The 26,231-nt window shown below is 45.6% G+C and overlaps 1 protein-coding gene across 1 annotated transcript in view; it reads left to right on the forward strand.

Annotated features, from left to right (window-relative positions):
• The first annotated feature begins 3,871 nt into the window (after positions 1–3,871).
• Positions 3,872–26,231, forward strand: part of LOC144829513 (transcriptional regulator Kaiso-like) — a 29,487-nt gene continuing 7,127 nt past the window's right edge. Inside the window, exon 1 of the mRNA XM_078688727.1 lies at positions 3,872–3,933. The gene's annotated coding sequence lies outside the window, so the exon portion shown is untranslated. The remainder of the gene's footprint in view (positions 3,934–26,231) is intronic.

Genomic DNA, 26,231 nt, shown 5'->3' on the forward strand with positions numbered 1-26,231 from the left:
ATGACCTCCTCCTCGGATTCCCTAATTGTTACCCTCATACAGTGTCCTTTATCTCTCTGTTGCCCCTCTCTCATATTCGATTTCATTTGTTGTATAGCGCTATTCATAGTGATGGGCAGTGTTTCCCAAACTGGGGTCCACGGACCCCCAGGGGTCCGTGACACATTCCCAGGGGGTCCGTAGGAAATAGTTTTAAAAACACAGAAACGTTTCTTGTATAATTAGCAGCTTTCGAGCAACAATAAAAGTGTCAAGATAATGCCAGTGATTTATGTAATTGCTGGAGAGAGATGAGAGTTTTTTCAGTGGCAGCTCGGACTTAACTAATGTAGCACAGAGGGTTAATGTGCCTACTGCAAAGAAAGTGTAACCTGCATTCTAAAAAGCAGTATTATATGTGCATAAGTCTCTGGTTACTGCTTTTGTCACAGAGATTATTTTGTTACTGTGCACTTCACAAGTGGCAATCGTAATCTAGCAGAGGGACCTATAAACTGTCATCAAAGAGCTGCTTGCAAACTGCATGGTACTAGTTAGTAACTTATGTTTTTTCCCAGTCATTCATTATCCTGATGCTGCTAAAAAGATTTATTTGGGTGGAAATACATTGTTAATGCTAAAGTCAGTGCTAGCCACTGTGTTATGTTCTGAATCCTGAGTTTGTGCTTTTCCAGACCAAGCACTATTTAAAAATGCCTACCAGTATGAATAACATGTGAATACTACACCTTGTAGTCCCCTTTACCTTATGTAACATTTTCTATACACTGATTTTCATGTATGATTCGTTGTCTCTATATATGTGTGATGTAAAGTGCTCTGACATCCTACAATGGTATGAGAGATGCTATAAAACAAATGAAATACATGTGACAGAGGGGCTATTCCTTCAATATAAAATACTAAGGGCCAGATGTACGACCCGTTTTTATATGCCCAAACGGATTCGCAAACCCGCTTGAGCATGCAAAAACCTATTGGGCCATGTGCATAGTCTATTTCGAGAGTCGCAATTTTTTTGCGACTCGCTAAATAGGTTTTGCAACTTGATATTTGGAAGGGGCATTCCCTTGCAAATAGCGAGTCTCAAAACCATGTACACATTTTTTTGCGACTGCAATTGCGGACGCAAAACACTTGCAATTACCACCTACTTTAAGTAGATGGTAATGCATTCGCAAATGGGAAGGGGTCCCCAAGGACCCCCTTCCCCTTTGCAAATGCATGCAAAATTATTTTTTAAGGGCAGGCAGTGGTCCCAGGGACCACTGCCTACCCTTAAATAATCAAACAAAAACGTTTAATTTTCTTTTTTTTAAATGCATGGAAAACGAGCTGCATTTTTAAAAAAGAAAACTGCTTTATTTAAAAGCAGTCCCAGACATGGTGGTCTGTTGAGCCTAGCAGGCCACCATCCCTGGGAGGGCAGTGTTAAACACACTGTTGTAAATTTCATTTAGCGACTCGCAATTAGCCAGTCTCAATGTGTCGCCAATTGTGAGGCACTAAATGAAATGGTCGTACATCTGGCCCCAAAATCCTTAGTACTTTGAGTATTTGTTTTGTGTGCTCACGTGTTTTTTTTATTACTGGTTTAATATTTGAACTTTAACTCATACAAATTGCTTGGGGGTCCCAGACTTCCAGTGGTGACTCAATGGGGGTCCTCAGGAGTCAAAAGTTTGGGAACCATTGGTGTAGGGTGTCACAGTACTCACATCATGCAGAGACAATGAATCATACAAGTATGTAAATCAGTCTATAGGGAATGTCACATAAGCCAATGAGAATTGCAAAATGTAGGTATCACATGTCATCCATACAGGTGGGCAGCATGTTTTAAGAGGGTTTGGTCTGGAGAAGCACAAACACAGGACTTAAAGCATACCCCAAAGGGTTGCGGGGTTGGCTTTACTGATTAAAATGTATATCTGCCAAACAAACTCTTTATAGCAACGTTATAGTAATGAAATACAGGGTAAATTCTAACTATATTGCAACACACAAAAAATAAGTTCTAATTATACCATTCAGGTTTGTTTGCAGCTCTTTGATGTCAGTTCATAGGTCACTGTCCTATTTTAGGATTGTAACTTCTGTACTGCAAGTAACCCACTGAGCTATCCACATAAATGCAGTTTATCTGCATTTAAAAATTAGGAACAGACAAAATATTGCTCTCCAGCAGATTCATTAATCACCAGAGTTATCTGGAAATTTTAGTAGTGTGTCTTGCATCCGTCATGATAATGATACAACGATATACAATATACACAGCATACACGAAGTATGTGTCATGCTGGGCCCGCATAGATTTAAAAAAAATTAACTAATATGCACACATCGTTGAAGCATACATCTGTAGCTGGGCCTTTGCAGATTTAAATAAAAACGGAACAATAGCCACACATTCTCTTAACCGCTCTGTTCAAACTCTGTGGCACAGCCCGAGCTCATAAATAGCTGAAGGGGTCCGGAAAGGTGAATCTGGATCAACAAACTTCTTTTCTCCAGCGCTGAAAAGGATATATCCACGCAGTAGGACAGTGTGCACACATTACCGGTGCCAAAGAGGATTTCTCCCCTTCGCCATGCCCCTCTACCTGCACAAGTGGGCGGGGACACAACCCACCTTTCTAAAAGGAGATGCGTGATTGGGGGTACCTGTGAGAAAGCCCAGGCCCAATCACGCAACTCCTAGAAAAATTACGTTCAGATGAACGTTTTAATTGCTGCGGCCATTTTCTGTTCCCCCCCTGACGTCAGGGCCATGGTTCATGTTTGGGTGGGCCAGGCTCATGTTTGGGTGGGCCTGGCCCACTCGCTCGGCCTGATGGTGTCATGGCACGCACGGTATGATATCCCGACGATTGGTTTTGAAGATCGGGGTCTGGTTGGGCTGCAAAAATGAAGCACTTCTGCTTCAATTTACCGTTTCGCAGCATCATGGTGAAACACTGCTGTTTTTCAAAGACAAACGTGCACGTTTTCGTTTTTTTTTTTTTTTACTTGCCTTCCTCTTTTCTGGACACACTTTATTCTTTTCTACCAATTCCTTGGTATTCCTAAATATTTTCAGCTTTTATTGGTCATTTCTCAGATTGCATTTCCAGTTTCTTACATTTCTTATCGTTCCGCTCCTTTCTGCTGTTATGCGCCCAGGTATTTGTCAAGTCCGTGCCCAGCTGTGGATTGCTGCTCTCACACCCCATATTGTTGTGTAGATACTCTCCCTCGCACATATGTTCCCACAGCTTGTCTGGTCCTGACACCATGCCGTTGAGCACAAGACTGTTGAGCTATGCTTGCTGTGTTTGCATCCTGTACAGTACAGCTGTGCGCACAGGTGATCCGCGCATGCCTTTTACACCGCATAATTGAGTGAGCACCGGCACGCATAGTTGGTCCCCCTTTCTTGCTTTCTACAGGATAACTGTACTGCAAGAATGGTGAAGCGCTATGTTGGAAAGTATCACAATAAACATGTCCAGATAATGCCAGATATTAATGTTTTTCCTGACTAGAGATGGAGTTTTGCCTAGTGGATGTTTTGACTCATCTTAAGCCTTAAGATGCAGATTGCAGAGTTCTTCAATCTGTGGGGCGCGCCACCATCGGGGGGGGGGGGGGGGGGGGGGGGGGCGCATTCCTGCCTAAGCTCTTACCTTTGTTGTAATCTTTTTTCCCTACTGTCCCACGTCGCAAGTCTTCACCCATTTGCAATGGTGATGTTTGATTCGCTGCTGCTCGGCTTTCTCAAATCAGCATGTCAATGAGGGGGACAGCAGCTGAGATTGCCGGAAGTGCCGCGAAATTTGCGGGCATAAAACTCCTGCCTCCATTACCCGCTGCCTTTTATTCCTGGTTTCCTGTGGAGGCTTTCCCAGGGCACCGCGCTCTGAAGGACTGCTGAAATCTTGAAATCTGAAACAGGTGAGAGGGCTTTTTCGAAATCGGGGGCGGGGGTGGGGGGCTTGTGGGAGGATTGTTGTGCAGAGGTTCCGCCATAACAGAGGGTTGGAGGGGGTGGAAGAAGGGGAAATCGGGCCCATGCTGCTGCACTTTCACGAGGTTAATGCCTAGAGCTGAAATACTTTGTGGGAGGCAAGGAGACTCCTCTGCTGAAACCGAAAGCGAACGAACTGACAGTCCACAGTGAACTGTCTGTTCATTTGCTTTCGGTTTTAGCAGAGGAGACTCCTGCCTCCCACTGCAGCTGCTGTATGAATTTAACCCCCTCCTGGGAGTATTAGCTTTTCCCAGAACGGAAACAAAGTTTCTTTTAGAATTATCAGGCAGTAAAGTATCTATTAGCTTCCTAAACTGTATTGCTCTGGAAATTATAGTGCTTTTTTTTGCTTACTGTGAGGGCTGAAGTACTTTTGGGGGTTATGAGGTTCTCCTAGGTCTTCAGAGGTACCTTTAGGGCAGCAGCCCCTGGGTCTCCACAGTGAAGCTAAATTACACCATTTGAAACCTGTTTGAAAATATTTATAGAATGTTTAACTTTCTCTAAAATATTCCCGGACTGGAATTTAACTATTACATAGGCCTCCCAGGCAATTGTGTGGAATGTTACACTTGGGCTGCATTAGAAGAGCACAGCAGCCAAGCTGGAAAGTTAGTAGTTTATTTTAGAATTATACAGGTAGGCGGCAACATCCACAGGGCTAAAAGGGCTTCAAGTTGCCAAAAGAAAAATGCCAGCCATGTGTTGCATAAACAGCCTGCAAACTGCTTGTTTTGGCACTAAATATGGTTTATAAATAAAGAAGTATGTATTTATTTGTAATGTGACTTTTCTGTCCTTGTTTCTTTTAATTATCAGTCATGGATCTTCCAGGCAGCCCTAGAACGCAATTTAAAGTGCTTTCTATTTATATTTGCTGTTTGAAGTATGCACAGATAAATGCTGAAAATACAGCTTTAGGTGACTGCTTATTTTTGTACCACCTGGGACATCAAAATAATGAGCTGGCAACCCTAATCATAAAACTGGAAGTTTCTTGCAGGATCAAGTTCGGGCCTAGTTGCGCCCCAGGTGTGCTGGCAGGGTCAAAGAGGTTGCTAAAAAATTGGATAATAAACTAACTGGTGGTAAATGCACGCTTTTACGTTATGGAACCTTAGCTTGCGACTACCATCGCTGCAGATGCCTGTGTGTATTAAAGCTAAGCAACACATAATTGAACCCTAGTTGGTGCAGAGGAATAGTGACCTTTGTATGTATATGCCAGACCACTGGAATTAAGCATTGTGGCATGTTGCGCTTATTTATATATTTCCCGCATTTGCCACATAATCAATCATCCGCTGCATGATTTGCAGATTTTTTTTAAAACTTGTTTCTAGCTCAAACGGTTTCAAAAGTCACTAAGAATGCTGCAACACATGTTACCTCGCAGTGGAAGGCCCTTTCTAAAGGTTGGCTGGTCACCTTTCTGTTGCTTATTGCTATATGTTAGTGTTAATAAGGTACTTAAGAGGGGCAATAAAGCCAGGACAGTGTTAACAAGTGTACAAAAGGCAAAATAATGCAGTAATGCTACCACAAAATATGCAGCATTATGCAGCATAATTCGCCTTTGCTGGCTGCAGAATTTAGTCAACCCTGCGGCATAATTTGTCCCAGCCTATGGCAGAAAGCACTGTGAATATAGAAGTCACTATTTTAAAAACTTATTTACATACTCTAAGCTAGGGTGCTGCAAAATAATGCAGTGATTGAGATAAAACAAGTTCTTACAAAATATACTTTTTAGTAGATTCAAGATTCAAAGATAGCTTTATTCGGTATTTAACAAACACCATAAAAGCGAACATAAATACAAAATACAATCAAGACACAATGAAAAAATTGCATGAATTTAAAAGACACTACACAAATACAATTCATTAGGCTTATCAATTAATCTGATCTAAAAACCATTAAAAACTTTACATTTAAAAACATTTGATGGGGAGATAAATTCATTAAAGCGAAGGAGCAATTGAGGTAAATATAAACATATTTGTGTATTATATGATGTTATTAGGCACAAAATAATACTCATACAAACCCTCATGCTCCTAATCATTTCTCATGGTTCCTCTGCATTTTATAATGAACGACAAGAATTTTATCATCACTACAATGGTGAGCTCATCTTGAAGCAAATACAATCGATGGAGGGCAGATTTGCAACTTCTCAGACCCCATGCCTTTAACAGTGGTATCAAAAGTTTTTTCCTCCCCCACTGATAATACTGACAGAAGAGGATACAGTGTATGTTAGACTGGGTGGCTACACCATCGCACGGGCATTTTATCAGGTTCCCGGACCACTCATTTGGCACGGGGAACGTTATTAACCTGAAAAAAGATTCCGTCCTCATTCGTGCTAAGAGCATTCTGTGGTAGGATGAAAAATTGGGCGCCAGATAAGGGTGGAGGCCTTGATCATGGAGGATCTGGCGATGGGCAACGATAGTGGACTTGTGCCCATCTAAATAATATCTCCTGTCCTCCAATAAACCAAGGCATGACATTTTTAGTGATTTTTTTGAGATTAGGGCACATGATGTTGGATTTGAGAATAACTCTGGTTGGTTAATAGAATTCAGAAATTTCTTCACATATGCCAACCACGGCTGCTTGGTGCCCTCGGCTTGCCCCAAGCAATCGTGAATTACTTCCCTATTGAAAGTCGTGTCCTCACATGTCCAAATCTTGAACCATAACATAACTGGCGCTATCTTTATCAAATCACTAATGTGGGGTCTGTCAAGTTCATTGTGGCATATGGTGGTGGATATAGAGCGCGGGACTGCTAGAAGGTATCTCAAAAAAGCATTTTCCACCCTTTGTATTTGAGAGGGATCCGCAAGACCCCAGATCCCCGCCCCATAAACAGCCGTAGACACACACTTAGCTGCGTATATCTTAAGTAGTGTGTCTACCGGTTTCCCGCCTAGTTTTTTGGCAAATTGTTTAACTGCCCCTATCGAGCGTGCAAAAGCCAAGTTCCGGGAGGTGATCGCTGAGGACCATGTCCCCCTGTTATTAAAAATAATGCCCAGATAAGAAAACGTTTTAGACACAGCTATCTTTGAATCATTAACAAAGGTTTTACAGTCAGGCACTTTTTTACTGGTGGTACAAGACATCGTAAACGTTTTCCCCACATTTATTTTTAGGCCCCTAGAACTCATAAAGGTTGCAAAACCCATTAACGCCTTTTGGAGTCCCCGCTGAGTGCGGGCCATAATCACCGCATCATCAGCGTATAGCAATAGTGGGACTGGGAGACCATTTATCTTTGGGTAGTCCACCTCCAGAGCAATTAACGAGACTGCTACCTCGTTAATATATAAGTTGAATAGAAATGGCGCAAGTATGCAGCCTTGGCGGACACCCTTTGCTATGGAGAACTTTCTAGTTTGCTCGCCATTTTTGCCAAATCTCACCGTAGCGCCTGCATCTCTGTACAACTCCTGAATAAAACTTAAAATATTATTATCTATCCCCATTGTGGCCAGGGTTCTCCACAACATTCCGTGATCTAAACAATCGAACGCCGAGGTTAGATCAACGAATGTTAGGAAAAGGTTCCCTTTTTTTGCTCCAATATATTTATTTATTATTAGGGACAGATTTAGACCTTGCTCTACGGTTCCCAATCCGGACTTAAATCCATATTGGAATTTTGAGAGAATCCCCTTGCTCTCAGACCATGCTTGTAATTTAGTTAAGAGAACCCTCCCTGCTACTTTCATTAGGTTGTCTAGCAGGGAGATGGGACGGTAACATTTTGGGTCTTGTCTGTCCCCTTTTTTAAATATTGGGATGAGTATTGCTTCGTGCCATGTGTTGGGAAAACCTAAATTGGTATAAGCGTTCATGACATTTGCTAGTAAGGGGGCCCAGAGATCCACATTCCCCTTAAATAGATCAATGGGAACTCCATCAGGCCCAGGGGCCTTTTGACTAGCACTCTGGCAGATCGCTTGTTCCACATCAGCAGGGGTAAACATTATATTTAGTGGAAAATTTCTGTGAGACGGTGAATGGACCTCTCGCTCTACCTCCAACTCATCTTGTTCCAGCAATGCAAGTGATTCTTTTTTGTAGAGGGAGGTGAAATAGTCAACCCAGGTATCTTCTGGTATGCCAATTTCCAAAGAATCTTCCTTCCTGTCTGAAAAGAAGGGAGCATTGATTTCTTTCCAGAACATGGTGTTGTCCCTTAGGGCACTTGCCTTAATAAGGGCTTCCCAGGCTGCGTTTTTGAGGTCTAACTGTCTGGTTCGTAAGGTCTGCTTATATGCTTGCCTAGCCTCCTTAACTCTGCCACTATCCCTTGGGACTGTCTTTAGGGCCTGTAAGAGGGCTTTATGTGCTTTGGTGCAGGCTCGATTGAACCAGCCATGTAGTCTTTTTGCCTCCCCTAGCTTTTGTTTCTTATTTAACTTGGCGTTTATTGTGGCGGTAATCCCGTCAAACGCCTGTATTATTTGCTCGGGGTTGGAGCTTGATTCTAGGCAGATGGAAAACTGGCCCATTTCTTTCTGAACCAAGTCTTTCAGGAACTTTGTGGGATCGATTTTTGCCCATTTTATGGCGTAGCCGTTTTTTCTGGCCAGCGCCACTGAGCGACCATGAAGTGTGCTTATCGTGCTTGTTTTTGTGGTTCCCGAATTCCCTAGACTAAGGGAAGTGCTGATAGGGAAATGATCGCTTATTGCTAGATCCTCCGTATCAAAACCCACCACCCAGCCCTGATTCCTGTTTGAGACTAAGATAAAGTCGATTACAGTACCTGCTCCACGGCCACAAAAAGTAGTCTGAAATGACACAGATGGCTCACATAGTTCATTGGCGAAGGCCAAATCCCAATCGTGCATAAATTGGTTTAGCAGGTTGCCTACTATGGAGTGTTCAAAATGCGTGGTCGGGTCTCCCCTTAAGTCAAAAATACCACAGTTTTTTGTTTGGCTATAGGGGCATAGGTGGCAATTAAAGTCCCCAGCTATGAGAAGGCAGTCTGCCCCCTGCCCACCTCTCCTTAGCAGTGAGTCAAGCTCCGCTATAAAGGTTTTAACCTCCACAATCGGCGCGTTACTATAGATGTTTATTAGAAAGAAAGAACGCCCATTTAGTTTAATAAACAGACCTTGTAGTAGGCTCCCAACCCCTGCCTTTGAGCCACTAACCTCATGAATACACTTTTCTGTCTTACAGAGGTTAGAGGTAAAGATGCACAGTCCCCCCGAGCCTCTACCTCGAGTACCCTGAATCGAAGGGACGTAGAATGTGCTGAAACCCTCGACATGGGTCTCGTCTAAATCCCAACACTCCTGCAGGCAAATTATGTCCTGCCTTTCCATGAAAGTTAGGAATAACGGGTTCCTCACTTTTTTAGCTAGCCCGGCAATATTCCAAGATGTTATTTTTAACAAGTTTTTTTTTCCCTCGTTGCATGGACTCGGTTCTTCCTGGCTGATTGCTGGAGCAATACCCACGGGCAGAATTCCAAACTCATTATGAGTTAGAATATTATCTGCTCTGCATTGGTGTGCGGACATGCAGGTAGTTTCGACTGTGGACCCAAGTCCTTGGTCAGTTAGTGGCATACTAGTTTGCTCGGTTAGGTGTAGGCCTAACAGGTTTCCACCCCCCTTAGCATGATCTAGTGGGCTCCTTAACACGGAATTAGTACTTTCTGCCTGAGTAAGGACATCTTGGGTCTTATTTATGGGGGTTAAGATTACTAAAGCCCCAGGGATGACCTTTGTTGGTCAATCGACCATGTCTAAGCAGTCGTATCTGTTCCTTGTGGGAGCCCCCCTCCAGAAGTCAGGATTTGAGTTTCCTCTACTATGGTACCAGGGGCGAGAATCCCAGCCTCTGGACCAGTAATTATTGCTATTCCTGTTTCTATTCGAGTAACCCACCTGCGTCCAGGGCCAGTCTTGCACTTCATCCCAGCCAGTTGGAACAGCATAATTGGGGGTATTTAAAGGGGGATAAAAGAAGGAAAGACGCTGTACGTCGATCCCCCCCCTTTTTTCGAGGGCTGGCCAAGAAGAGATATAGTCAACCATGGCAGGATCGTCACAGTTGACTATAACACAGTCACCCTGTAGACTTTTTTTCGTGTCCCCAATCCAGTGCACTCTTCTCACAGAAGTTATTCTGCTATGGTGTGATGACTGGAGAGGTCTATTTTGACTTAGCCATTGCAGAACTTTGTTCCTCAATGACCACGGGGGCTCATCCGAGCCATCTGTCAATTCTGGCACCCCTGTTAAAACTACTGTGTAAGGGGTAGCCTCAGGCGGCAGATGGAACGGGCGCCTATGCCTAGTACCCTTTCTCTCTCTACCCTGGAATTGGGGAGGCTGAGTTTTCTGTGATGACTGTAAGGTCTCCTTGAAATTCGCTAACTGGGTGTTTAGGGCCACGAGGGCCGGGGTAGGCTGTACACTACCACTGATAATATCAGATTGACCCTTCCCATCTGCAGTCAGGGGTTTAGGTGTGTTTTGTGGATTTGAACTGGCACTTTTGTTAGTGTTGGAGTCTGCTATTCTATCGTGTGCAAGGGGCTTTGGGCAAGCCGCTAGTGAAATAAGCGGTTGAGCCGTTTTACTTAACTCTTTGGGTTTCCCATCCCCCGTATCTAAAGTGCCCAATGACTTTTGAGTAAATACAGGGGTATTTAGTTTTGCAAGTTGTTTTTCGATAATCCTTATACTTTTTTCTAAGGGTTGCAGGTGGTATTTTAGCAGTTCCCCCAAGCTGTTAGTAAGAAAATCATGCAGTGACACACATGTGGTGCAAGGTTTATGTAAACCACCTACAGCGCCTATTTCATCTAGGTTCCCCGGTGGTTTAGTGATCTGTGGGAGCGTGTTGAGAACCACTCTATTGGTGGAAGAATGGATTTGCGGAACTACAGTGATATGACTGTTCTTGTTCGGGTTGCAGGGATAGGCAATATTTGGTGGGGCAGAAGGAGTCTCCTGTATAACCAACCCACTACCTAACCTCTTGGGTATGGCGCCCTCCCTTTCACCCGTTAAATTAGGTTCCACAGCTAAGTCTTGGTTGTGTAGAAGTTGTAAATCCGGTGTTTTTTCTAAGTCATCCACCGAGTCAGACCCTGATGATAATTGTGTTGCGGACAAGTCCACGGTGTTTGGAACTGTGTGAACTTGTGCACTTGCTTGATTCAACAAGGGAATTATCGGCCCCTTAAGGATTGGAGTTAGTGCTGAAGCGAGGGGACCCATAGAGGATCTTCTCCTTGCAGCCTCCAGTTCATGTGACACCCTTCGTTCTATCAATTGAATGGTATTGTCAATAACTGCATTTGTCTTATTTAAAAATACATCAATGGGACCAGTTATGTCAGTAATTTTATCAGTGTTTTTTTCTGTCTTTCTCTTCCTGGTGGCTCTATTCATGATCACGCTCTATACGTTTCTAGCTCAGTAATATTAAGGAAACAATAAGGCTAAACTTCGCAGTAAACAAGAATGGAAGTATAGTTTGCCGGAGTTTTTAGCAATGAGAGAGTATAAATCAGGAGGTCAAGAGATGAAAGCACAAATACCGTGGCCCAGTCCAGTCTCTCACAGTCTGGAACGGGCTGAAACGGGCCCGCCCTTGGCCCGGGCTTCGCTCCGCGCTTCGCTCCGCGCGCGTCCCGCTAGCGCGTCTGTAACTCACTTTAAATAGCGGGAGGTGTCGGGAAGAGGACCAGCTGCGGCGAGTTAGTTGAAGCAGCGCCCGCTGGTCCTCGCAGTCCCTTAGTCCTTGGAAGTCCCACGACGGTATCCTCGTTGATCAGGTGAGCCGGCACTAGGCAGCCTCGAGCGGCTCCCGCGAAGCGGGGGCCGCGAGGCGTGGGTGGAAAGGCTGAAAAAAGGGGCAGAGAGTCCAAGAAGCGTCGTGCAGTGGTCAGCGTCTGCAAACTTCACACAGAGCGCTCACAATCCTACGCTCTTCAAGGTGAGGCGGGAGGGGTCGGGAAGAGGACCAGCTGCGGCGAGTTAGTTGAAGCAGCGCCCGCTGGTCCTCGCAGTCCCTTAGTCCTTGGAAGTCCCACGACGGTATCCTCGTTGATCAGGTGAGCCGGCACTAGGCAGCCTCGAGCGGCACCCGCGAAGCGGGGGCCGCGAGGCGTGGGTGGAAAGGCTGAAAAAAGGGGCAGAGAGTCCAAGAAGCGTTGTGCAGTGGTCAGCGTCTGCAAACTTCACACAGAGCGCTCACAATCCTACGCTCTTCAAGGTGAGGCGGGAGGGGTCGGGAAGAGGACCAGCTGCGGCGAGTTAGTTGAAGCAGCGCCCGCTGGTCCTCGCAGTCCCTTAGTCCTTGGAAGTCCCACGACGGTATCCTCGTTGATCAGGTGAGCCGGCACTAGGCAGCCTCGAGCGGCACCCGCGAAGCGGGGGCCGCGAGGCGTGGGTGGAAAGGCTGAAAAAAGGGGCAGAGAGTCCAAGAAGCGTCGTGCAGTGGTCAGCGTCTGCAGACTTCACACAGAGCGCTCACAATCCTACGCTCTTCAAGGTGAGGCGGGAGGGGTCGGGAAGAGGACCAGCTGCGGCGAGTTAGTTGAAGCAGCGCCCGCTGGTCCTCGCAGTCCCTTAGTCCTTGGAAGTCCCACGACGGTATCCTCGTTGATCAGGTGAGCCGGCACTAGGCAGCCTCGAGCGGGGGCCGCGAGGCGTGGGTGGAAAGGCTGAAAAAAGGGGCAGAGAGTCCAAGAAGCGTCGTGCAGTGGTCAGCGTCTGCAAACTTCACCAACTACTTTTTAGTAATAAGTAATCAAACTGAATTGAAAGCATAAGTGTGTCTACTATTCCAGATCTCATCTGATAACACCCTTACATTACATCTCAAAAATAATACATATTTGTCACCATGAAGCTTTAAGCAGAGCCACTGGAATTATTCAGCAGAAGACCACATCTCATTATGCTGCAGGTTTGACAAAATTATGCAGCAAGAAAAGGTAAATTATGCGACGCAATGCGCCACATTTTGTGGTTGGCATTACTTCATTATTTTGTCCTTTTAACTCAAGGTAATGCTGTCAGGGGAAATATTTCACCTAGTTTGTTCAAGTTTTAACACCCAAATACAGCAGTAAGTAACTACAAGATCGCCAGTCAATCTTTGCAAAGGGCCTTCCACTGCTCCGGAACATTTTGTCACGCTTTAAGTAACTTTTGGTCTGTTTGAGCTAAAATCAAGGTTTATTTGTTTGTTGAAATCTGCAGATTATGTAGCAAATGCAGTACACTGATAATTATGTGAAAAACGCTACTGCTGCAGAAACTCATAATTCCAGTGGCCTTGGCTTTAAGTGACTCAATCAATTGATGGCTGGTAAGAAGGCTGCTTTCTGTAACTTTCATCACTACCACAACACCCTTTGCTTTGAGGCAGAGACTCCTCAAAGTCCGTTTTAACCATTCAGGGGCAGGTTTTTGTGAAAGCGGCGTCCATGGGGTGCAGGTAGAAGCCCAGCAGGGTTGCATTCAGATGCAGAACCCTAATCCTCTTGATCCCTGGGGCCTCACAGTAATGGTCTAGGAGACAGGAAAGGAGCGAGATTCATAGATATTGTCTAAGAGAAAGCCCAGAATAGGGAGCACTGTATGAGTACTCATTTTTATATTTACAAATGGCCAGAGACATCTTCTTCAGAGAGAGACCCTAAAGAAAGGGACAAAGGGACATTCATTAGTGAAGCTGGTACTGCTGCCAAGTGTGTAAGTGGCCACTGCTGGTTATCATTAAGGAAGCAGATGCATCAGGACTGGTGCCCAGGGATATGAGGGGCCCACTGCATCACAGTTATGACTGTCTACCTTTAAAAAAGCGGCATCTGAGCTTATTTTCTTTTCAAGCATTAGGACCGAGGTGATGATCCGTCATGGTGGGGTAGAGGTAAAAGATGCAGAAGAGATGGACTGCAGTTATCATTAGTGCAGCAGGTGTAGTTGCATGGGTGTCAACTAGTGTGAGGGGCTCTCAACCTCCCAATTATGGGGAGCCGTTTGTTTGTGACGAAATCAGTTTTTGTTTGATGCATTTGCTGTTCTATAAGTCTCATATTTAGTGCAGTTCATAAGCTATAGAAAAAGTATTCCTGTTATCCTCTCATAGCCCCGCTCCCTGCACGCAGCCATGTCTCTCCCGCTCCCCAATGCTTGCCATAAAGTTTTGGAGGGGGGCCCGACCTCAAAACATTTTGCTTAGGGGGGGCTCAGAGTAAAAAATGTTTGAAGACCTCTGTCTTAAGGTAACGTTGAGGGTTAAAATGCCTGCTGCAAAGAATGATAACCTTGCAGATCACAAAGTAATGTACATAGGTCATTGGGTAACTGCTTTTGTCAGAGAGATCCTTTTGTTACTTGCCGTTTATTGAAGTTAGAATTCTGATATAGAATCCTGATATGGAACCGTAACATCTTCAGCTGGATGACTAGAAACCAGATGAAGCTCAATGGAGAAAAAACGGAGATTCTCCTCCTGGGGAAACAACACGAACTGTGGAACTACTCCCACTGGCCTTCTCAGATGGGAAATCTTCCAACCCCAGCCACCCAGGTACGCAACCTGTGGGTCATTGTGGACAGCTCCCTCTCCATGAAACAACAGGCCAGCAAAGTCGTCGGCCTCTGTTTTACCATCATGAAGTGGTTGAGAAAAATCCTCTGGATGTTGCCCATTTCCACCCAAAAAACCGTAGTCAATGCCCTCATTACATCCCGGCTTGACTACGGTAACATCTTGTACCTTGGTTCAAATAAAGCCGTAGTACGGCGGCTGCAGCTTGTCCAGAACTCAGCTGTCAGGCTGCTGTGTAGAATTCCTAAAAACACCAGGGTCTCGAACTACCGACGCGAACTGCATTGGCTCACGGTAGAAAAACGAATTAGATTTAAAGCCCTGAACTATATGTTCAGAATAAAAGCGGGTACTGCACCCAGATACCTATTGGCATTAGCCCATCCCTACACTCCCAAACGCAGCCTTAGGTCACAATCAGCGGCCAATTTCTGCGTGCCCAGGTTCAAACTCGCAAGAATGGGAGGCAGATCCTTTGCTCATCTAGGTCCAACCCTTTTGAACGCACTCCCTCCTTCTATCCGTAAGGAGGAAAACCACGCTAGATTCAGAAAGAACATCAAAACCTGGTTGTTCGAGCAATAATCTGTACAACCCCGCAAACCCTTGCGACCTTCTGTGCTGTGTCTCGGCGCCGGGAAACCCTTTTTGGGTAGCTGTTTGCACCTTACAAGTTAAAGAAATAAAAATAAAATAATAATAAATAATCTAATATTTTTTTTTATAAAGAGCTGCAAGCTAATTGCAAGGCATAGATTAGAGCATTAGGATTTTTTTTCCCAGTCTCATAGTAATATTGCAAAAAGGATTCATTTGAGTAGAAATTAATTCTTATTATTAAAGTGGACCGCCAACCTTATTACATTTTGAATTCGGAGTTAGTACTTCTCCAGACGAAGCATTCTTAAACTATACTGCCAGCCAGTATGGATGACATGTGACTCCTTCACCGTGCAGTGCTGTCTTATGGATCATTTCCTTTACACTGATATGCACACGGATCATTGATTGTCTGTTGAATGTGTGTGTAATGTAAAGTGCGCTGACACCCCACACTGGTATAAAACAAATTAAATGTATGAGAGAGACGGTGGTTATGGAGACTTAAGGGGCACTATTTAAGGGTGGTAGTGCGGGAATCTGTGGTGGAGGTGGTAATTGCGAGGTTGCCAACAAACACTGTCACACCTGGTGCACACAGCACTAAAGCCAGCCCTGATAATACATGCAAATAAGCGTAAGGGCTCGCAGTTTACTCTAGGGATGGAAAGATACTTTTGGCTGTTGAATTTTCAGGGATTTCCTTGGAGAAGTTTGCACTACTAATCGCCGGGATAAAGTAAGCAGCAGATTGTAAGAAAACATAAGCTGGCATGGTCTTCTGTCTTTGAACCCACAGCAAATGTGACAATATAAAAACAAGATTTAAATGCATCTTTATTGCTCATTCATGCTCTGAAGGAATAAAACACCTGGTTTTTGGCAGCTCGCCAGAACGGATTAGTAGGCCCTAAAAATAGCTCACCGAGATAAAATCTGGTTAGTCAAAACGAGTAGGGGAGCAGATGTTTGTAGAAATGTTCCTTTTTTGCTTTGTTGTAAATCAGTAGAATGGAGTGGCAAACGCCACTGATCTTGGAAGTTACGTGCTGCACTCACATGAATGATCAGTTTCTTGGCTGCATCACAGAGAGACCCAACACGGCCGCTCTTTCTCCTATAATGTGGCCAAGATGTGGAATGCCCTCCCCCAATATCTAAGGTCCAATCCAGAACTCACTTCCTTTCGCAAGCAATTAAAAACGTTTTTGTTTAATAAAGAGAATTCTTACCGGCTATATCACTCTTTTGTAACTGCACTCTCGCTTTCAGTCTCAGCGCTTGGACACCTCAGGGCAGCTACGTGCGCTTTACAAAAATCATTTTCATTTCATTTCATTTCACAGTGGAAACATTTTGAGGGAACATTGTGACTGTGTTATATTGTCACCACCCACCTTCCCTTCTGGGACAGCAGTTGATTCACGGTTACAATTCTCCACATAGTTCCACAAGAGAACAAGGGTCCAAGGGAAAATATTTACCGACCAACTACAGATTCAATCCCCAATTCCATACTAGTACAAACACAACAGGAATCTGGTGGTCATAAAATTATAGTGAGAAATGCAATTACTGATCAAACAGCCCCCAAACCGTATGTGACACCATACACCTCATTAGTGTGATCTTCCTACAACATAGGAAAGGAGCTATAGGATTTCCATCAACTGCCCTTCGTGGCCAGTGTCATCATCTGGAACTCCTGCTTTCCTACCGCAACACCTCATAGTTAAAGAAGGTGCCTCTATGGATGGGATGACCTACTAGTTGTTGCCAATTCCTCAAGAGAGGAAAGCCCTTGGTAAAACAGTAACCAACTTGGTCGCCAGTATAGACAATATACGCCTACGTTCCTATGTAACAGCAGCCGATGAGAAGTGTGGGTGCAGTGCAAATAGTGTGAAAGTTTTAAAAAGGATATTGAAGCAAACAAACACTTTTATTCCAGTATTGCTTTCAAACCTATTAAAACTAGTGCAGGAGTGGCTTGTACCAAATACGCCGCTGTTCTAATCGGTCTACTAGTTTCAGCCAAAAAAGGGGCTCTTGCCCTTGCTTTCTTCAGGACCCTATCTTTGTTGAGCTACTGCAATCGTGAATAGACATATTTATACTAAATGTGATTTGTCAAATTAATACCTCCATACAGGCAGGGTGATCTTCACTCCTGTAAGAGATGGTGACACAAAAAATACAGTGAACAGTAAAACCCGTAATTCGCTTTTAGATGATGTCATCTTGTAGTCCTTATATGGGGTAAAACAACATCACGTATTCTAAACACGTGATGCAATGTCAACAATGGGACACAACGTGCATCGGCTGGCCGCCTCGTAAATGCAGACTCTCCAGTGCCTCGGTACCTTCCACGAACTCAGGTCAGGTTCGAGCCACCGACGGAGAGGTAAGTCCACGGGATAACAGACCGCTTGGCTCTTGGTTATCGTTGCTAGAGCAGCTATATTTTGTTGTTGTTGTGTATGGTATTTCTTACTAGTGCATGGTACAATAGACCTCTTTGCGCTTGGCTATCGCTGCGACAGCGGCGATCTTGATGTTGAGTATGTTATCTCTTGCAACTGGATCTGCCTTTCATATGCGGTATACTTGTTGTTACACACGCTTAAGAAGTAACCATGTGGCAAAATTGGATTTGCCAGGATATTGGACATGTGGCGAATAAGGAGGTCATATATTACATGACACTGCTCGTGTAGTTGGAAAGCGACTTTAGAGTTAGCTCCGTTTTGGGCTGGGAGCCAAACCTTGAAGTTGCTACGATAAGGACTTAAGGGCTCATGTGGAGCCGTTTCTACCTGACACGCCTGAATAGCCAATGTAGTATTTCTTAGGCGACAGCTGGGCTTGGTTTGCATAACTCATGTAGCAGGTTATGCAGTGTTGAGATGATTCCTATTGAAGGCATACCCATTTGAGATGTCTAATACCATATAACCAGTCAGAGAAATATGGCCATTTTTTACCTTGAGAGGATTGCGCATTGTCAACATAAGGCACAGAAACAGCGTAATGTGCACATCTGAGCTCTGTCATTGAGGCCGCTAGGCCGGGTTATAAAGTCTTAGAGATGTTTTTTGTAAGAGGAATTTTTTTTTTAATGAATTGAAGGGACTGGGAACAAGAATAGAACCATCCCAGCAACACATTTAGGGGGTCTCTGACTTAAGTAAACTGATTTTCTTACAGGGCGGGTTCTTTGAAACCTGAGTGGTTACCAGGTGAGGTGAGGCCAATACCTCGCACAGGACAGGTGAGTGTATCCGTCCCAGCATTTTTCAACGATATGAAGTAAGGTAAATGTAATTACGGGTTTTACTGTTCACTGTATTTTTTGAGTCACCATCTCTTACAGGAGTGAAGATCACCGTGCCTGTATGGAGGTATTAATTTGATAAATCACATTTAGTATAAATATGTCTATTCACGATTGAAGTAGCTCAACAAAGATAGGGTTCTGAAGAACGGATTTGGCCGTAGGAAGGTAGAGCCACACTGTGCTCTCCTGAGCCCACCATGTCGATGTACTGCTCCCCTTGTGAGAAAGAGAATAGGCCCGGAGTGCAGCTTATTAACTGGGTTGTACCCACATCCAACTAACAGCACCAACTGCCCTGCCTGCGCTCCACACTGCACGCTTTGAGCAACAGGCTTGTTATTCCTTCACACCCCTTGAGCCACTTTGCCTATGCCCGATGAGCCTTGCATACCTCGCTCCGGCCCTCCTTCGTATATATCCTCAAAGGCTTCCTCAAATAATCGCCCACCATTCATGCTTCTACTCCCTTTTTCTTTGCCGTTGCTCCATTCCAACAATCCCACCACTAATGCTGAGACCGGGCCTCCTTTGTTGTGGCGTTTCCCATCTTCCTCTGTGCCTGCCCCCAGGTGCCCCCAAGCTGCTTTGCCTCCTTCCTCTGTGTTTTCCTGCTCCCACTGTGCCCTCACCCCTTCTGGCACCCTCTCCAACCACCCCCTTCTCTATAATGATATAGGAGTCCTGCGGCCCACCCTCTCTTCTACCCCTGCCCTTCCTCTTCTGTCCTTCCGCCACCTTGTGCCTCCTACGGGCCCAGTGCCTCCTCGCTATAATTTGCCTTCTCCCCCACCTGCCTCCCAACTCATTACTGTTGTGCCAAGCAGCCTATCCCCCCCACCAACTACTCTCTTCCTTGAGAAGACTCCCTTGCAGTCTGTCCTGACTACTCCCCCATTCCTCCACCCCTTCCCAGCTGCTGCTCGCGCATTATCGGCGGCCTACCCTCAACCCCGGCACACAAGGCCTCATGCGGCCCCTATAACCGCTTTCTCTCCAGCAGTTCTGCCCCGGCCTCCCCTCCTTCCCCTGAGGCCTCATATTGGCGTAATCTTTTCGCATTCCACCAGCGCAGATCGCATTGGCCCCGCCCCTGCCCTACGGCCCACTTCTCGCTCTTTCGGGGCTGCTCGCCTCACTACCACAGAGACTTTCTGGTGCTGCAGTGAGCACACGATCACCTCCCCTTGGTTACTTGCCCTGCAAGACCCCATTCCAAGTACTCATGAAGAATGCAACTGTTTTTGCCCCCTCATGACTGCAAGGAAACCATCAAGTGCGTTCCTAGGTGACTGTTCCGTAACTGACATCACTATGTCTGGATTGTGTCAGTTGCAGGATGCCACATCCCCTTAACCAATGTGTGAAACCCTTCTACTCCAGTGAAGGAGAGTGTGAGATGAAGGAAGTAGTGGATCTGCAAAAATAAGCAGCTCTCCCAATGCTGGGAGCTTCGGCATGACCTAGCTGCCCATTCCACTGCTGGCAGGGAAGTCACATTCATAGCACCCTGGTTATGAATGGAGAAATCAGCTTAAACTTTGACAATAATGCTGGCTGGGAAATTGAGATAAATACCAAATAAAGTGAACTTAGAAAAACAAAACTTAAAATATTATTTGTATTAGCAAAGGAAGGGGTATATTGGTCTTCAATTACTATAAACTGCAGACATAATTTAAAACCACAAGATTGACTAGAAAAGTACAAGGCTAAAGAACGAAAAAAGTTGGCATTGCACTCCTTTTTAGATGGATGTGTATATATCATCTGACAAAATGGTCACTATGTAAGGGAGGCAGTGGCCGAAGTGGTCTGACCAAGTGCCCCATGTTGTATGCTGTTGGGAGTAGTACCAAAATGTGAATGATAGTTGAACAGACGAGTATGAAGATGACTGATCCAAATCACCTTCATATATATTTTTTTTTCTTCAGTCAAGGGTTCATTCATTGATGCATCCCACTTTTGTCGAAGTCCTAGAGGTCCCACGGGCAGGTCCTCGCGGAGTGCCTGATAGAGGTGTAGGACGAGTCTTCCACCCAGCGCTGTTGTATAGGAAAACCCGTAGTATATTAGTGGTGGGGGTACCTCTGGGAAGGCCTCCCTTATTTTCCGCGCTTCACTAGATATTTTACCACATTGGAGGAACTGACCTGGTCCCAGTCCCAAAGGTGTTTTGTGCCTCCTCACGGGACATGAACTGCCCACTCACCTAGAGATCTTCCAGTAGGTGGCAGCCGCCATCTTTCCACTGGCGAACTGACTGTCTGCAATGGCTGCAAAAGGTCAATTCGCCCAGAAGGGCTTGTCAGGTGCAAACTCTTCTCAATAAGTTTTCCCATTCTTTTGCCAATGTCGTATTATGTATGGATACTTTTCGAGAACTCTTCCCCCGTTCCCCCCCCCCGCTATCCCCCCCCCCCCCATATCAACAGTTCTGCCAACAAGCCACTTCCAAATGTTCTGGATAGTAGAGCCGAAGGAAGTGACCCGATTAGGGTCTCCTGAGTCACTCGTGACAACCCCTAAGCCTTTCATACAAATGAAGAGCGAGTCAGACAGTAGAGAATACAAACCAAGTATATTTTATTCAGGTATACTTGAGAGAAGCCCAGTCTGACCAGCCTCCTATGATTGCTGCAGAGGGACTGACTTCAGCAAGCATGGTGATACATTATGTACAATTCAGAACCAATAAAGACACACCCAGACTGGAAATTTACAGTTGGGACCAGCTAGATCAAGAAGGCACAGAAGGATGAGTTTTGATCCTGAAATCGGGCACATGCTTTCTTACTGTCAAGGTCATTATGCCTGTGCCCGCCGCTGTAAGGGTGGGGGCAGGCCTCTATCTAGTGGGAAAGGTATGCACTAATAAGAACAGTGCATTCATTAGTACAGCATGGACCATCCTTGAAGAAACAGGAAAGTTACCACAGCTGCTTTTAGAAGAGGCAGAGAGAATTCCTTTCGATCATGGCCCAAAAAGGCGGTTAAACATAAAATGGCTAAGGCTAACTTAAGTCATAGAATTCATGAACAGCACAGCTAAAGCATTTTTATTCCAACAGAGATTGCTCTCATTTTTTTCTCTCTGTCTAACCAATGGACTGCGTGTTGCAGATGAGAAGCCATATAGTAGAATTCAAGTCTGGGTACCTCCAAGCCTCCCCGTTCCCATGTTCTCTGGAGAGTTGTTAGTCACACTCTTCTACGTTTTTCCCCCCCACAAAAGATCCCCAATGAGACTTTCTAATATGGCGAAATATGATCATGGAATTATAAAGATGGAGTGTTGTAATACATATAAACACCGGGGTAAAACAATAATTTTAATGATTGCTATGCGTCCCATGAGGGATACCCGTAAATCTGCGCAGAAACAAATACATCTTTTTAGCCCCTGTATTATGCGGTCGATATTAGACTTGCGATATGCTTTGGCTGTATTTTTCAGATCTATACCTAGGTAACACTCTCCTTCTGTCCACAGTAAATCAATGGGCTGTCTCAGCTCTGGGTGAACCATGGCCTTTCTACCCATTGGGACCACCCTGGATTTTGTACGATTTATACAGAGTCCTGATATCTCCCCAAAGCTTTGCATTTCTGTCAACAGTACTGGAACGGACCGTTCTGGCTGTGTCAAGTAGACCAAAGTATCGTCTGCGCACAGCGAGAACATATGATAAGTCTCTCCCAACCGTATTCCCCATGGTTCCATCAGCAAGATGGCCATTGTTTCCATCACTATTGCGTAAAGCAAGGGTGGGAGTGGGCATCCTTGATGGGGGCCTCGTCTAAGAGTTAGTTGTCTTGATGCCATTCTACCCACCCGTACTCCAGCTGTATGGGCCTCATAGAGCAAGTACATCCATTGGAGGCAAGTATCGCCCACCCCCATTCGCCAAAGGACTTGCCATATCAAACAAACGCTTGCTCGATATCTAACAGCGCTACGGCACTGTCAACATCCAGTAGTCTGGGGCCTGCCATACATCTGCCAGTCGCCTCAAATTACAGGTCATGTTCCTGCCAGGGATAAATCCCGCCTGGTCAGAGTGGATTCGTTGTGAGACCTTCGAGAGGACTTGCACCTCCATAATGCCGTTTAATATTTTCACATCGATATTTAACAACGATATTGGTCTGTATGAGGTCAGCTGGCAGGTATCCTTATCTTATCTCATGGCCACGAGTGCTTTACCCATTGTAGATGGCAGGGTACCTTTACCCAATGCCTCATTATAAACTTCTGGGAGTCTGTCGACGAGAAGGGCGGCAAAACATCTATAGAACTCCACAGGGACCCCGTCAGAGCCCGAACTCTTAGCCGGTTTGAGACGGCCTATAGCACCATGTATTTTGTCTCTGGTAATCGGAGCACTCAGAGTCACTTGTTTCTCAGGCGTTCGACACAGGAGATCTATCATGTCCAATTACGATATCATCTCTCCCAGATCTAGTCCAATACGGCTAGTGTATACCTTTTGCAGGGGATTCGCCAAGGCTTCAGCTATCACTCTTTGCTATTATGCTAATACTCCTTTCTCAGCACGGATTTGCAGTATCTGGACCACTGGTGTTTCCTATCTTTACAGGCATGCCAATAACGCTCCGGTTCTGTCTCATTCCCTATAGAGTTTCTGTCTACATGAAGTGTGAACATGTTTTTCAAGTCTGCGGAGATCTGTCATAAGAGCCTCCCTAGCCTTGCTCCATTCCCTCAACTTCTGTGGGGCCTTGGTGATCTCAGTCTCCAATTTTCCCAGGACGAGCTCATGCATTGCTACATCTCGTTCCAATTGAGATCGCACACAGTATGTGGTCTAAATGCAAATTCCCCATATAACTATCTTCATGGCCTCTCACTCAGTTGCTCGGCACAAGGCTGACCCCCAATTCTCCTGGAAGTACCTAGTCAGTTCCTCCGATATTTTGGCAGCAAAGGGAGGGTCTGTGAGAGCCTCGCTTTTGAGTTGCCACTGAGGTAACTCGGATCTTACTCCTCTACCCCCTCCCCACCCCCAATCTCCAACAGGGTCGGGGAATCGTCCAACAAATATCTGAGGGTTGTGTAACATGAAAACTATTTCGTAGTGGGGTGGCGCTCACGCCATAGGTCTCATAGGTGCATTCCTTGCCACATATCTTGCAATGCACCAGTCATGGTTGGTTTAATGTGGAATCATGGTGGCTCCTGATCGAGGGAACCATCAAGAACACAAATAACATCCCCCGCCAACATTACTGGTGCTCCCACATAAGGGGAGGCTGCCTCCAAAAGGTCGGCAAAAAAGGAAACAGTGTCATTGTTGTGTGCATATACATTAATGAAACATATTTCTGAGCCATCCAACATCCCATGTAGGATTACATACTTCCCATCTGTGTTGACCACATGGTTGTAGATATTGAAACCGAACCCCAGGCGCTACCCATATAAGTGCCCCCTTTGCACACCCAGAATACGAAGTAGCATACAGTTGTCCCCTCTCGCTTTCGCAGGGACTTTATTGAACCTCCCCAAACATGGGTCTACTGGAGACAGCTGACTTCCATCTTATATCTTTTTAAGTAGGCAAATAAGCGTCTTCGTTTTCCAAAGGCCGCAATGCCTCGAACATTCCAGGTAATTAGCGGACTCATTATGGTCTTCTTAGTGTACACCGTACGCCCTTTCGCACAGCATAATTCCTCACTGTTTTAACTGCGCTGATCATGTTAATCCCCTGGGCTATATCTAATTTCCCTCCTCTTCTGAACTGAAACTGGTGAAGGCATGCAGATGTCACCCCAGTCCCCCTGAACATTTCCCCAAACTTATAACCCTAAATAAGTAAACAAGAAGAAATACACTCTATCACCCATCTCCCTATTCAGAGGTATTGGCTAGTTAGCTGGTGAGGTGTGAGGACTAGCCTCCAATTCCTTGGCAAGGCACCAGCCTCTGGGGGACGAGCCCCCACCATATATCACAGTTTGTGTTAAATGTCCCATGGTGAAATTGTTCTCGCTCTCCTCCCTCCCCATATACCACCCCGGTTTGGTCTTACCAAATGTCACCAATCAAGGAGTGTCTGAAGGAGTACCAATTCCTTCCCTGTGCATTTCGAGTCATCTGTGTCCTCGCTCAGGTTACTGTTCATGGGGCCTCCGGGCGAAGAGGCTCTGGAGTCCGGGACAACATCTGATGCCCGTAAAGTCACATCCGGGCAAACCCTTATTCTGCTTGGTCTGCGGCTCTTGGCACTGTCTTGTGATTGCATATGTTGATGTTGGTGACTAGGTTGTCTCTGAGATCCAGATTTCCTTGGTGTCACTGTGGAGGGCAACAAACAGGTTCCCGGGGACCCTCTTGCATTGAGCCAGCCTTCCCCGCCGGAAAGAAAAATTATGTTTTACCACCACTTTCGACTCTCAACTTCTCCGGGAACTATGCTATATTTAAGATTCAAGTCTCTCATGCGACGTTTCACCACCAGGAAGGATGGTCTTTGTTCTTGTACTCTTTGCATGTAATCCGGGTATATAGAAATCTGGTGGCCATTGTATGTCAGCGGACCACGGCTTCTGGTAAACTGCAGGATAGAGTCTCAGTCCCGGAAGTTGAGGAATCTGGCTATAAGGGCCCTGGGAGGTGCCCCTGGTCTCAGGCGGCTTGGGGGGGGGGGGACTAATGCTTTATGTGCCCTCTCCACAGTGAAAAACGTGGAAAGTTTCTTTGGGGCCAAAGCACCAGCCAGCCAGTCTTCAAGGAATAGCTCTGCAGATGGGCCCTCTGCTTTCTCAGGAAATCCCACAAAGCGAAGATTGTTCCTTTGCGATCTATCTTCCGCATCTTCAGCCTGATCGTCGAGGCACACCACGTTTCTCTAGAGGCCGACTACTGTATCCCTCAGGGTATGTAGTTCCCTTTTGGAGCATGTCTACCGTCTCCTCTGTTTTAGTGACCCTATCTGAGATCTTTCGTAAATCACACCGTAGTAGGTTCACGTTTATGGCGACAGAGTACATTTTATGTTTTAGCTCATTTCTTGTAGCATGTATAGCCGCGAGCACATCCGTTATATAAGGCGGTCGATCCGAGTCTTGTACCTGCTCATCTGTATTGGTGTTGGGGCCAGTATTTCTGCCTTTTGATCCAGAGGGAGTGGCTTGGCATAGTTAGAGATTTTGTTCATCTGGGGTGGTTTACCACCCTTCTCTTTCACCATATTGTGCAATAGGTTTTTGCCTTTTAAGAAGTATAGAGCGAAGCCGGCCCAACGGGGCACAAGCATGGGTCCACTTGTCGTTATCTCTTCCCAATCCGCCACCAAGTTTCAGCTAGGGAGGTCTCTCTCCCAGCTCTTCAGGACGTCTAATATAGTCTTTTATGTGGGAATATTACTTCACCCAACCGCCTCAGAAGGGTCTTTCAGTCACTCCACTGAGTCCATTAGCCACTCTCCGAGTTCCCTCCTCAACTATTATGGTTTTGTTGCCGTCGATTTTTATGCTACAATTTGGACACTGCACATTTAGGTGTCCTATGTGTACTTTCAGGACTCTGCAGCTTCAACCCACGTCCTTGGAGAAGCAGTTCCCCCTTGGGAGTTTGTGGGTCTCCGAAGCCACCTTCAGTTTATTTTGACCCAGGGGACTTTTCTGGTTGGTTGCTGTCGT

Source organism: Lissotriton helveticus, chromosome 4_1, assembly GCF_964261635.1.
Source record: "Lissotriton helveticus chromosome 4_1, aLisHel1.1, whole genome shotgun sequence".
Classification (NCBI taxonomy): Eukaryota; Metazoa; Chordata; class Amphibia; order Caudata; family Salamandridae; genus Lissotriton; species Lissotriton helveticus.